The sequence below is a fragment of the Erythrolamprus reginae genome, chromosome 7, assembly GCF_031021105.1.
Source record: "Erythrolamprus reginae isolate rEryReg1 chromosome 7, rEryReg1.hap1, whole genome shotgun sequence".
Lineage (NCBI taxonomy): Eukaryota > Metazoa > Chordata > Lepidosauria > Squamata > Dipsadidae > Erythrolamprus > Erythrolamprus reginae.
The window spans coordinates 49,892,437-49,907,045 of NC_091956.1; the positions used below are offsets into that span (position 1 = coordinate 49,892,437).

At 34.5% G+C, this 14,609-nt stretch overlaps 1 protein-coding gene across 1 annotated transcript in view; it reads left to right on the plus strand.

The window, feature by feature from the left end:
- Positions 1 to 645: 645 nt before the first annotated feature.
- TENM3 (teneurin transmembrane protein 3) overlaps positions 646 to 14,609 on the plus strand; it is a 1,937,374-nt gene continuing 1,923,410 nt past the window's right edge. Inside the window, exon 1 of the mRNA XM_070757504.1 lies at positions 646 to 934. The gene's annotated coding sequence lies outside the window, so the exon portion shown is untranslated. The remainder of the gene's footprint in view (positions 935 to 14,609) is intronic.

Sequence of the window (14,609 nt, forward strand, 5' to 3'; positions counted from 1 at the left end):
TTTATGTAGCCCATTCACAAACGTAAGCGCCACGCTGAGAAGCCAAGTCGAGATATACCTTTAAGGCACATGAGCGGGAGGGCGCGAGAGAAGCCCTGCCGGCGCATCGCTAAAATCCTTCCATTAACAATGGCAAACTCGCTTCCGTGACTAAGGGGCATTCTGAGGGGAGCGCTGCTCCAGAGGAGGTTAATGAGGGAGACCGCAAAGACTAAGCGGCAGCCGAGAGCTTGCCGGCTAAGAGGAAGCAAAGAGAAAGCTGCCGTCAGCAGCGGTTCTTGAACGCTCGTAGATTTCAGGAGCTGCTTGCTGCACGCCAGTGCCCTCCGCAGACGGTGCGCGTATCCTGCCTTTGCCCGCTCAGTCCTCTGGTGCTGGGAAGGCAGCTCGTCTCCTCCTCTCCTCTGTCTGGAAGAAGCTGCTGCGAGAAGCACCGCGCTCTTTTCCTTTTTGCCGCTGGTCGAGCTCCTTCGGCTTGTTCGCCACAGTCCATTTTTGCCCCATTTCCCCACCTCCCTCGCGGAATCAATTGGAGCTGCTACCGACCGCAGAGCTGCCGAAGCTGCGAGAGAGCAAGTAGCGAGCGGGTGGGATTGACTGAGGTGGGCGGGAAAGCTGCTGGAGGGGGGGGGGAGGGAGAGGAAACCTGGCTGCAGCCATCTAACCTCGTCGCCCATAAGAGGTTGAGGAACCTGCCGTCTTCTGCGAAGGTGGCGCCTACGCGCAAGCGACAGGATCGGACTGCGAGGGTCTCCTCCTGTGACTGAGGCGGCGAAGTTCTCCGCAAACGTGTTGCACGTCGCCGGCAGCTCCTACCTGCGCCTTTGAACCGCGGCTCCAGCAGAGCTGCCTTCTGAGGGAGTCCGGCTGCGGCTGTTTCTCGGATGGGCGCCTTGTTTTGCCTGCTCTAAGGCTGCCACAGACCCAGACCCAGGTACGTTCGTCTGTGGCTCAGCCGCGGTGGAAGATGATGGGGCGGGAGGATGGAAAGATATTCCCCCCCTCCCCCCGGGTTAAGAGAGCGGATTGTGTCAAACTTTGCTTCTGCCTTGCACATGCTATTGGCAGCGTCTCCCCTGCCTCTCGCTCCTGTTCCCCACCTCTTTTTTCTCATTTGGGCGAGATTGATCGGCGTGAAGCGTTTGCGCTTTAGAAGAAGCCAAGACCCTCCTCCGCCGTAGGAGCCGCTCGCGCCTTCTATTATAAGGGTGGTTCAGATCCCCACTTTCTAGTGTGCTCTGCTTGTTGCTCCATCAGGAGACTTCAGTCCCGTTGATTAGGCAGTGAAGTTTTGCTATAGTGGCGAAGTTTGACCTCCCTAGTAGCTGCTGTTTCGTTTTAAGAAAAGCGGGGGTGGGGGTGGTTAATTCCCCTCCCCCATTTTAAGACATAAATTGTCTGAATCCTTCACCGCAATAAAGGCAGTCTTAATTATAAACTCCCTTTTCATGGATCCAGAGTCTGAAGCTAATATCTTTAGGTAATGTTATCTTTAGTCTGATGGAATCATCTAAAAGCATGCAGAGTTTGAAGCCAGGTAGATGTCTTCCTGGTAGATTTACGTTTTGTAAAACTGTTTTTGGCCTGCTTTAAAGGGCGCATTTCTCTTGAATGGTTATAGCGGTTTAATGTGGATCATACTCATTAAAACAAAGAATAAAACGTTTTTGTAGGAGAAAGCATGATTTTAAAAAAACAATATAAAGCTATGTAAATTTTGAGCAATAAAGCAGATGAAAAAATTGCTGTAGCCACCTGCTGAATTGCTTGACTTGCCTCCCACCCCCTTATAAAAAAAAGTATTGTAAAGACATCCAGCAGATGGAGCAATAAAAAACACAGCACAGGCTCTTCATATAATAAACAGTTGCTCTGTAATCATAGCTAAAAAAAAGGTGATAATTTTAAAAAAAGGGGGATACTATGCTGCTTTCCCAATGAAAGTATGCCCCTTGCTGTTAATGTTGGTTATGGCATACCTTGAATTGTTTTATGAAATACATTTTGTAGGACTGTCTGTCTTGGTGTATTTTTTAGCATTAAAAATTACTGTACAATTAACTGGTGCATATGACAGCATTGATAAATAGGTATTGTCTTTTGCTCTAGCAAGATAGCTCTTATTTGGCTAACTAGAGAAATGTAACTGTTGAATCAGATAAGGTGAGCCTCTAATTTAGGCAGGTATAATTGGAAAGCATGCCAGTTCACTCCTGATGGTTTTAAGTGATTATACTCATTAACTGTTTAATTCACTATCACAAATTTATCCTGTGTTCTGAGAATGAGTCATTAGGTTGGTTGCTATGTTACAACAATAGAAACTTTTAAAACAAAAAGCTACCCAAACCCTGAAAATGGCTGAAGATAAGTTTTTGTTGTTCTGCTTTTCAAGCAAGCTGTCAGAAGATGATATTCAGCAAGTTGTTATAGTTTATAGTCTATGGCAAACTTCATGTAGTTTAGAGTATAATTTTTTATTCAGAAGCTTTTTAAAAAAATTAACATCCATTACAACTACACAGCTAAAGTTTTTATAATTATAGTTTTTATAGTTATAGTTTTTATAGTTAGTCTGCAATGGAACATGAATGCTACTAATCTAAACTATCAATTACCTCCCTTTTTGTTAGTGTATTTAGTGAAATACACTAACAAAAAGGGAGGTAATTGATAGTTTAGATTATGGTAGCATCATTCATGTTCCATTGCAGACTAACTATAAAAACTATAACTACAGCGAAAGTTTGCACACCTCATATAATTGATTAATTACATGTTTTGATTCCCTATTTCAATACATATAAATCAATGTTTGACACAATTATTCCCTTTAATAAGTGTAATAATAATCTATGAGTTTTTCTTGTTCTTTTAAGTTTTAGAAGTAGTATTTGATAAAATCTTGGTTTACTGATTTTACATTTATAAGTAGGTTGATAATGGAACCTGACATATAAAATTGAGTCTCTCTTTTTGTTGTTTTACCTGTCTTAATCTATATTTTTTAACTGACTTTGTTATCTGAAATTGTGGTCTTGCTAAGTTTATTGTTCAAAGTTTTATAGGATTTTAAAAGATAAACTTTAAATGGTCTGGTAAAAGTTAATGTGTTAATTGGTGAAACACAAGTTGAAAAACAAATATATTGCATTATTAAATATATACATTTCCTGAGCTATTTTCTAACATATAATTTAGAAAGAATCTTGGTATATTTGAAATTGCTACAGTCAGAACCAAGTACAGTATCTGCTATGCTTAAATCTGTAAGACTACATTATTTTCAAAAGTTAAATTACAAGTTGCTTGAACAGAGATGTAGTAGTGGAACTGTGATTCATGAGATGGAATGGCATTCTATCAATGTTTTCAAAAATGAGAATGGATTTAATTTCATTGAAATGAATGAAATAAAATTAATTAAAATTAATAAATATCCCCCCCACCAATTCTTGGATTACACAGCATCTTGAATTATTAAGAAAAAAAACATTCTTTAGACAACTTTTTATTCTCTGGATTCTCATGACCACTAGAAATCTAATTGTTATAGGTATCTTTAGCTACTTTATTTCATCTTCTGTATAAGAATTATTTGGGATAATAATGAAATAAATGGCTCATTTCTCTTCCATTTTCTTTCTGATGTGAATATTAAAAATAGTTTTCCATAGTTTTCCTATGTATTAGTATATTATGCTGTACCTGAGTAGTACCAGATAGTTGCAATATGCAGAAGTTGATGAAAAGTGTAAAGTTCTTTGGAAATAATAAACATTGATCTTGTTAAGGAATAGAGGTAATTAATAATATTAAATTTTGTCAATGTATTTTAAAATGTGGGTCAGAAATACTATTCCATTCTATATACATTTCATCAGCAATAACTCTGCTTTAGAGTGCAGGTTAATCCTGCTTCAGGCCAGGTACTTTCAGTGAAGTTGTATGATTTGTGATTTAGTCCTATGCATGGTAACTCGGGAATTCATTAGGTTTTATTTCTAGGAAATTTTGTGAAGAATTTGCAGTCTGTATTGATTTAAGAATACTGTGTGCTTTCATTCCTAAAATATCTATATTCAGAATTCCTGTAGCTAATATGCAGTGTTTCATTTCCCACGTTAAGACAATTTATTTGATTAGGAACCCCTGCAAGAAGCAAGTTTTTTAAACATAAGCTATTGCTATATCATCGATTTATCAAGGGTACATTGATTTTCTCTTATAAAACAACCTTGGTTTTTACAAGTGTTTTTATCTTAAGCAATTATTTTTTTAAAAGTTTCACTGATTCCCCCCCCCCCAGACTCTGATAAGTGACACAAGAGATATTATTCTATATGTATATAAAACCTTTATTTTGTTGGAAGAATGGCATTTTAATAGTTCCATTGGAATAAATCTATGTCACATGTATTTAATCTGATCGCTGCTTAATGAAATATCAATTCAGTTCAACAGGGTTGCTGACTATGTAGATCATGGATTGATGTACAATCAAACTAAAATTCATAATTACTATGAACATTTAACTACTAAATATTTTTACAAAAATTTAAAACATTAAGTATTGGTTATTCCAGCTAAAAATGCTAGAGTGCTATCATTGTACTTTACAATTGCCTTATTTAGAAAAAGATATGAACAACATAATTCAGAATGTCTGAGATTAATTTTTGAATACCTATTAAAGCTTGAATATTCCAAAAATTACTGTAGTAATCTGGCTTCTTGAACAATAGTGGAGGTAGGAGTTGTATTAAGAAATACATGGCTTGTAACTATAGTTTTACAATAAAAATTCCTGATCTGTAAAACGTTTAAATCTGATGATATTGTATGCAACATATATCCTGGGTTAGAATTCATTGCTGATTGGATTAAGTCACCTTTAAAGCCTTACTTTTGGCTGATTTCTATATTTAGTATATAGGGAAAGTTGGTAGAGGTAAAATGAATTACATTTACATTCCAGTTCACTTGAAGTATAGTTATTGACAGAAAGTAGAGTATTCATCATTCCATTCTTTTTTCTGCAATATACCCTGTTTCACTAAAATTAATATAATTATAAAATTATAATTTAAAATTAATGTAATTAAAAAGTTTATTTAAAAAAATTAATTATGGAATGGTTGTGTTTGAAAATTGATGGAAAGATTGAATTTGATTGAATTTGATATATGGAAAGAATATACAGTATATGGAAATAGCTGGTTGATCTTAGGTAAATTCCATAGTGCTATTACCAGTAACAAAGAATGAGATCCCCCCCCCCCCCCATTTTATTTGCTCTATCTTCCCTTCCATAACAAATATGCTATGAGTTTTTAACTCATAATATATACTGCTCAAAAAAATAAAGGGAACACTTAAACAACACAATATTACTCCTAGTATATCAAACTTCTGTGAAATCACATTGTCCACTTAGGAAGCAAGACTGATTGACAATCAATTTCACATCCTGTTGTGCACATTCAACTTTGTACAGAACAAAGTATTCAATGAGAATATTTCGTTCATTCAGATATAGGATGTATTATTTGAGTGTTCCCTTTATTTTTTTGAGCAGTATATTTGTTCATAGTAATTTATAGTAACATCAGAAAAGAGAACTTCAGCTTTGTCAACTGATAGATCAAAGAACTATTTTAAAGACTTTTTAAAAAATCAATGTAAAAATTTACTAGATTATTATTAAATGTATTACTAATGAAATACAGAAAAATATTTGTTCATTTTTTAAATTTAAGACTTCCTGAATTTAAATCCTTACTAATTTTCAAGATAATACAAGTGGCAAGGATACCTCCATTTTGCTTAAAAGTTGATGTAAGAAAATAGCTGAGATACTCCAGCTGATATTATCTTTTCTTTTCATTAGGGCACTAGAAGGTAATGGCATATGTAACACATATACTTACGTAATGGCCTAAGGATATGAATTGTGCAAAAATGTTTCTAGAATATAGGATTGGAATGAGAAGTTAGAAGCATGGACTTTAGTTTTAGTAAAATTGAAGAACATGCATTTGTAATCAATTATTTTTATGCACATGAATATTCTTTGGGTATTTCATTGCTGTTACACTATGTGAAAGTAAGTAAACTTCACATCATGGGACTATAACTGCAAATCTTATTCCAGTAAAATACCTAGATGGTTTCTACCATTGGGGAAATCCTTTACTTATTTAATACTATATACTTATTCTTTTGATGCATAACACTAAATAAAACATTAATATAATATTGTGAAGACTCTTAAGGGGAAGTACAGGCAATTCAGATGTAATTCAAAATCAATTAAAAGTTATAAGAAATAAAAATATATTTACTATAATATCACTCTGAGGAGAAATTATACAATGATAGAAATTTGTTCTTTGGGGTTAGATGGTCGATAAAATGAAATAATTTGAATTATTTTTCTTATTTAAGGTGATGAAGTAGAAAGAGTGTGGCAAGTAGATATGCAGCATGTATACATACACATGAAAGCTTATTTATAAAACACTAAAGCTCTTCAAAGGTATAGCATTCATTTAATCATCTATAATCAAAATTATTTTCAAAATCGAACTGTGGTTAGGGTGCCAGTTGTAGCTTACTGACTTTTTTGTGAGGTTGTACAGGTGCTGCATTTGAAACAAATTTAAGGCTGTATGTTATATTTAATTTTAGAATGTGGTTGCAACGCTTCATCTTATCTGCACTATTTAAAGGAATATGCTGGGACTTTAAAATCTATGATAATATTGAAATTCTAAAGAGTAAATCTTGACAAAGATTGACATCAGTATTTCATATATTTGGATAGTCATACCTCTACTTAAGAACGCCTCTACTTAAGAACTTTTCTAGATAAGAACTGGGTTCAAGATTTTTTTGCCTCTACTTAAGAACCAATTTCTACTTAAGAATCCGAGCCTGGAAAAATTTCCCAGGAAATTTGAGAGCGGCACAAAGGCCCGGCCAGTTTCCTGCCATTCCCCCTTTAATCCCGACCATGTCGGGCTTTTCTGGGCTGCCAGAGGAGCCTTTCAGTGGTGCTTAAGGAGGCTTTGGCAGCCCAGAGTGAACACAGCGTTTTCCTTTCTCTGGGCGCCGCCTCAGTCCTTCTTTTTTTTTTTTAAGCCTTAAAGTTTTGGATTTTTTTGATTCACCTCACCCCCCTTTCTTCCTTCGGCAGTGACTCTCTTTCTTTTCTTCTTTCTCCTCCTCCTCCCACCCAAATCCCAAGCTTTTATTTCTTTCCTAATAGATTTGCACGCATTATTTGCTTTTACATTGATTCCTATGGGAAAAATTGCTTCTACTTAAGAACTTTTCTACTTAAGAACCTGGTCACGGAGCAAATTAAGTTCTTAAGTAGAGGTATCACTGTATATATGCATGATATACACACACACATGCATGCTAAGATAGATGTGTTCTGTCTAAAACAGCTGGGTTTAAACTTTTACAATCTAGAACTCTTGAGGATGGATTCTAATAGCTTTTAAATGTTTCAATGTTAATTAAGGGATAATGGGAATAGAATCTTCTGTTATGACAGTCTAATGATTTCCTTCACTATGTAAATTACCCTGCTCAGTTTAAAAAAAACTGTAGAAACTAAAATATTAACTATTGCTTCTGTTTCTGTTTTTTTCTAGATTACTAATTTATATATTCTGATGCAGAATTATTTGATTCCTTAACATAACTATACAATTTTATAGTTAAGTTTAGGATTTTAATTATAATGATCTTTTAGCTGAAGTGAAGAATAGCAGCTACCTTTTTGTAACAAAGGAACCTTTAAATGTTTGCAAATTGTAAATCACCAGAATACATATTTAAGAATTCACAAGGTTTGTATAGAACCAATGTGTATCTTTTTGGTTTTGGCTTAGTACTGCATATGTCCAACTACTGCAGTTATTTCTAAGTAGTCCCACTGCCACCTGTCACCACTGGGTCTGCCCATACAATCAGAGTTTGCACTGGCATCATCTGATTTGAAGATCTGACAAAAAGAAAATTCTGAGAAACATGAAGGCAAGGAGAAGAAATACTGCTTTCATTTCTACAGGTAAAAAGGTACTTTAAGCTGAACAAATGGTAGTCAGTATGTTAATACTGGTATGATACCAAACAGAACAGCTCTTATAAATGTATGATACAGTGGAAGTACAAAATTATTAGATTACAATTCAATCCCCTCTAATTTTGCTAACAAATTATAAACAAATTATTCTCCTGCTACTAGGCAATAGTAATAAACAATTGTTAGCAATTGTTTTAACTTTTGTATTTTTCATTGTATTGCATTGTATTTTTAACTGTTTGCTGCCCTGCGTCGGTAAGGAGATGCATATAAATGTAAATAAATAAATAAATAAATAAATAAATAAATAAATAAATAAATAAATAAATAAATAAATAGAACAATTGTTTGCTTCTTCAAACAATTCAATTAAAAGATGGATTCTCTTTTCCTAATTTTTTTATGGACAATTTACTCAGTATGTTAAATCATCAATGAAAACATTTATTAAAAGTAGTATCAACTAAACTGTTAAGCAACAACTGGTATTGTAATTATAAGGAAGTGATAACTTTAACTCTATTCCTAAATATAGACTCTGCAGCAGAAAATTTGAATTTGAATCAATTCATTAATTACAAATACTGCAAAAATAAATGTCAATGAGAATCTTTATTAATTTCAGCGAGAATACTGAAATTATAGCGGAATAAGCTCTACTACGCATTATACATATTGAAATTTGCATTTATATCTAAATAAGAGGATACAGTCAAGTTGTCCTTTACGCTGTAATGATGTAAACGTGATAGTATATTGTTTTATCTAAATTAGTAATACTCCCTATGAATTCATTGTGAACTGCAAACTATTCTGTTTTAAAGCAACAGATATGAATAGCTAGGTAAGCTGTTGCATTGACAAAAAGTGGTAACTTTCATATTTTATGAAAGTACAGTAAACTCAATTTTTATAAACTAACAATTCCATGATTTTCTCTATGATTGATAGTTAGCAATAAGTTAGACTTCACATGAATACATTTTCAGCTTCATTGTATAAGCACTCTTGAAAATACTTTAACATATACTTTTATCTTGGAAACAACCAATATTCTCTCCAGCAAGCTGTTTTGCATGTATGTATTCACATAATGAAGTAAGCAGACATTAAAAATACAGTATATTAAGGTTTTAAGAAGGTCCATAAAAGCAAATTAAAACCAAAAACTAGTTGTAAGTAGTTAAAAGTTCAGTTGTATATTAAGGTGAAAAATTATTTGAATGTATTTGATGTACAACTTCCTCGGGATAACTGCTGAAGGTTATCCATTGTCATAAACCAGTTTATGCCATTTCAAGCTAACCAATGCAACTTTATCAGAGACAACATAAATTATTTTAACTTCTGTCTTTGGCATACATTGTTCATTTTCTAAAGAACTTGATTATTTTAATCTCATCCTCAGGTACTATGTTGAAAAACCCATCCTATTATATATTAGAATCTTAACTCAGCATATCATTCCAATTATTTTTGAAATTAAAATCATTTCACCATCAAACACTACAATTTTAATGTTATATTGCTGTATTTCACTTGGTAGTTGCCCCAAATACAAGGCCATGGGAAGAACTGGAAAATATTATACAAGTATCATATAGAAAGAAATTCTACTATTTTTAATGAATCTTATTCTATGTAATAATCATTAAAATATTGGACAGCCAGGTTGGAATAATAATTATGGCCCGAGGCTAGAAACCAGGAAACTGAATTCTAATCTCACCTTATGTATGAAAGCTTTCTAGGTGATTTGGACCGACTCACTATATAGGATTGTTGTTGTGTGGAAGGAGTTTTAAATATGTTTACTGCCCTTAGTTATTTATAAACATAGAAACATAGAAGATTGACGGCAGAAAAAGACCTCATGGCCCATCTAGTCTGCCCTTATACTATTTCCTGTATTTTATCTTAGGATGGATAACCCAGGCATGTTTAAATTCAGTTACTGTAGATTTACCAACCATGTCTGCTGGAAGTTTGTTCCAAGCATCTACTACTTTCAGTAAAATAATATTTTCTCATGTTGCTTCTGATCTTTCCCCCAACTAACTTCAGATTGTGCCCCCTTGTTCTTGTGTTCACTGTCCTATTAAAAACGCTTCCCTCCTGAACCTTATTTAACTTTTTAACATTTTTAAATGTTTCAATCATGTCCCCTCTTTCCCTTCTGTCCTCCAGACTATACAGATTGAGTTCATTAAGTCTTTCCTGATAAGTTTTATGCTTAAGACCTTCCACCATTTTTGTAGCCGGTCTTTGGACCCGTTCAATTTTATCAATACTGTAGGTGAGGTCTCCAGAACTGAACACAGTACTGTATTCCAAATGTGGTCTCACTAGCTCTCTATACAGTGGGATCACAATCTCCCTCTTCCTGCTTGTTATACCTCTAGCTATGCAGCCAAGCATTCCAAGAATAATATAAAATATATAAAATTTTAAAAAGCAAATGATATTATAGAATGCATAGGCAATGAGCATCCTTTTTAGCAATAATTTAAATATATTTATTGCATTCGTTTAATTGAATTATTCCATGTCAGATTTTGGTGTGATACTAATACTGTGATGGTGTGATTCTGGGCAAAAGAATAGAAATCTTATTTCATCCATGGTTATGTTCTCTTTTATTCCTTCATTTGTCTTTCTTTTCTATTTTATAAAATAAAACGGAAGGCATCAATTAAGATATTTAAAAAAAACCTGGAAAAAGCTCCTCTGGGAAGGAATAAGTTGGATATCTAGTGGCAACTGCAGCTGGATAAATGCAATTTGATTGAATGACTGGAATGTGATTCTATTTAACTTATTTGCAAATTGTCAGTCAATAAATGTTTGTTAAAATGATTTATCCGATCTACTTGGAGTCTACTTGCTAGTTGTTTTGGCTTTCACTAATTTTCTTTTTAAATAGCTGAATTTATTTATTTATTTATTTATTTATTTATTTATTTATTTATTTATTTATTTATTTATTTATTTATTTATTTATTTATTTATTCGATTTTTATGCCGCCCTTCTCCTTAGACTCAGGGCGGCTTACAACATGTTAGCAATAGCACTTTTTAACAGAGCCAGCCTATTGCCCCCACAATCCGGGTCCTCATTTTACCCACCTCGGAAGGATGGAAGGCTGAGTCAACCTTGAGCCGGTGATGAGACTTGAACCGCTGACCTACAGATCTACTGTCAGCTTCAGTGGCTTGCAGTACAGCACTCTACCTGCTGTGCCACCCCAGCTCTTTGGTTATACCTTACTCTATATAGTCTCTTGTTAGTTCATCAAAACTTTCTTAGTTGAAAAAAAGACTGTTGGAAATCTTAAAATGAATCTTAATTATTCAGAAGAGATACTAAATGCATTTAGTACTTGAACACCTAATATGTGAATATTTGGCACCCATGAGCTATTCTAATTGTGATTTTATTACTATCAACTACTGTATCCATAATTTTGGTGTTTAATTTTCCACTGTGCTTAAGCCTTATGCTTCATCCTTATGTTGTTTGTAATGTAATGTTTGTAATGTAATGCTTATTGGTGAGTTAAAAAGGTCTATATTGTAATACACTTTTATATTCCTATACAAAAAATATGGTTAAGAGAGCTTAGAATGAAAGGCATCTTAAATCATAATATTTGATTTGTTTTTAAGTTGTTAGTTTACCATAAAACAAAATAATTCTCTCTCTCTGTGTGTGTGTGTGTATGTGTGTATACATGTGTGTGTAATAAATAATTACAGATTTGTACTAAATGTGCAAGGAGATAGCATATGTACACAAGTAAAAGCTCATTTATATTCCAGTACATTGAACAAATCATAATTGTTTGGCTACATTGGCAATGGTACAAAATCATCTATCCCTTCAAATACATTATTTCAGTATTTGAAAAGCAGGGTATGATAAATAATAATCTACCAAATTAAATTATGACTAACAATCTCAGTTTATTTTAAATGGTAAATATTATATAACTAAATATCTTGTTTGCAAAATACATGAATTTATATTGCCTCTCAGTAGCTAATAAATATGTAAATGGACAAATTGAATAAGCTAATGCTATCCCTAACAATTTATTAAAAAGTTCAGTCTGTTCAGAAGTATTGACCCAGAGAACAGAGACAAAAATAAGTTTGTTTTCCAAAATGTATTTGGCAGCAGTGAAACATTTTATTTTACATGTTATGTAAATACACAGAACAGATCTTCAAATTAAAACAGACAAGCACAGGAATCTGTTTTCAAACATGTACTTGGCAGTAAAATGTTTTATGTCTTAGGTAAATTCATTAAGCAGATCTTCAGGTTCAAAATGCTGCACCGGTAATAGAAATGGAGCTGCATGTGCACTCCGGATGACCGGTGTGCCTCCGAGTGAGATTTGGCTTCTGTGTATGCGCAAGAAGCAAAATCTTGCGAAAGGACATGTGCACGAGAGAGATTTTGTCAATTTTTGGTGATTTATTTGCTACAGCGCACACGCGGAAGCAAAAGAAAAATCACTGAAATCTTGCATGCCCACAGGTCTCGCAAGAATTGCTTCCTGCATATGCGCACAATTCAAATCTTGCTCCAATGCACATGAGCGTGCCATCAGCACCCATAGCGGCGGTAGGTTGGAACCCCCACCTGACACATACACAACCTGAAAATAAGGAGAAATTTTCTGACAGAGCAATCAACCAATGGAATGTGGGAGCTTCACCACTGGAAGCTTTCAAGAAGAGACTGGAGTGCCATCTATCAGAAATACTGTATCTGTCATTTCTTTATACAGATGGACAGCTTAGAAAATATAGCCAGGAAATTTCAAAACTATAGTTATTTTGGAATATTAAACATACAAAAACCCTGAAAAATGTGTCCATAAGGTCACCAAGAGTTACATAAAACTTGCAGATTTTATTTTTATTTCTGTAGCATCATCGTTAGGGAGAATATGTTGAGGCTGTATTCCAGATTTCTGTAAGGTTTTTATAATCTAGAGACTAAGGTCATTATAGGATAATTAGCTTTTCTACTGTAACTCTCTGAAAATTCTGTAAGATTTTTCTAAGCCACTGTAATAGTATTAAACTATTAAATTGACTGGCTTAAATAGACATAAAGCCTTAATTTACTGTTACTTAATTCTGTTCCTTTAAATATATCAAAATTAACCTGAAAAGATGTGGAAAAAAGCTTTATTAATTTTTATTTGAAACTCTTATATGAACTAACATACAAACTACATACATTTCATGGATTTGAATTCTAACTATATGTTAGAAGAATACTCTCCCATTCTTCTAACAATAGCATTCTTTCAATCAGATCTAATGGAGTGAATGTACTAATGTACTAATATTTAAACTACTATATTTTTCAGATTATAAGGCACACTTTTTCCCTCCTAACAGAGGCTGAAAATTTGGATGAGTCTAATACTCCGAAAGTAGACCTCCCACTCCTGCCCTTGCCCTTTAGCTTCCACATATCCTCTTCCTGGCTGCAAAGATTGCCACTGACAATGGCTTGTGTTTTGGGGCTCTGCATGTTTATTATTTATTTATTATTTATTTATTATTTAGATTTGTATGCCGCCCCTCTCCGAGGACTCGGGGCGGCTCACAGCAGAGAAAACAAATCATAAATAATCCGAGCAAGTTTAAAACATTTAAGATTTAAAAGAAAACCCCATATACTAACAGACACACTCACAAGCATACCATACACAATTTAAACATGCCCAGGGGGAGATGTCTTAATTCCCCCATGCCTGACGGCAAAGGTGGGTTTTAAGGAGTTTACGGAAGGCAGGAAGAGTAGGGGCAGTTCTAATCTCCGGGGGGAGTTGGTTCCAGAGAGCCGGTGCCGCCACAGAGAAGGCTCTTCCCCTGGGGCCCGCCAACCGACACTGTTTAGTTGACGGGACCCGGAGAAGGCCCACTCTGTGGGACCTAATCGGTCGCTGGGATTCGTGCGGCAGGAGGCGGTCTCGGACGTATTCTGGTCCGATGCCATGAAGGGCTTTAAAGGTCATAACCAACACTTTGACTGCTCTCGCAGCTGCATTCTGCACGATCTGATGTTTCCGAACACTTTTCAGAGGTAGCCCCATGTAGAGAGCATTCCTATTCGTAGATCTACAGAAAGCTTTTGATAGTTTATACTGGCAATTCTTTACAACACAAATAGCGTCAATGCAATTTGGTAATAAATTTACAGAACTCATTAAAACTATATACTCAATACAAACAGCCAAAATACTGATAAACAATGACATGACAGAAACAATAAGTATAAAAAAAGGAGTGAGGCAGGGCTGTCCCTTAGCCCCCCTGATTTTTATCTTTGCACTAGAAGTTCTACTAAATAAAATAAGACACAATAAGGAAATCCAAGGATTAAAAATTAAAAATGAACACTATAAACTTCAAGCTTTTGCTGATGACATGGTGTTCATTGTACAAGACCCCTTAAAATCTGCACCTATCCTAATTAATGAAATAA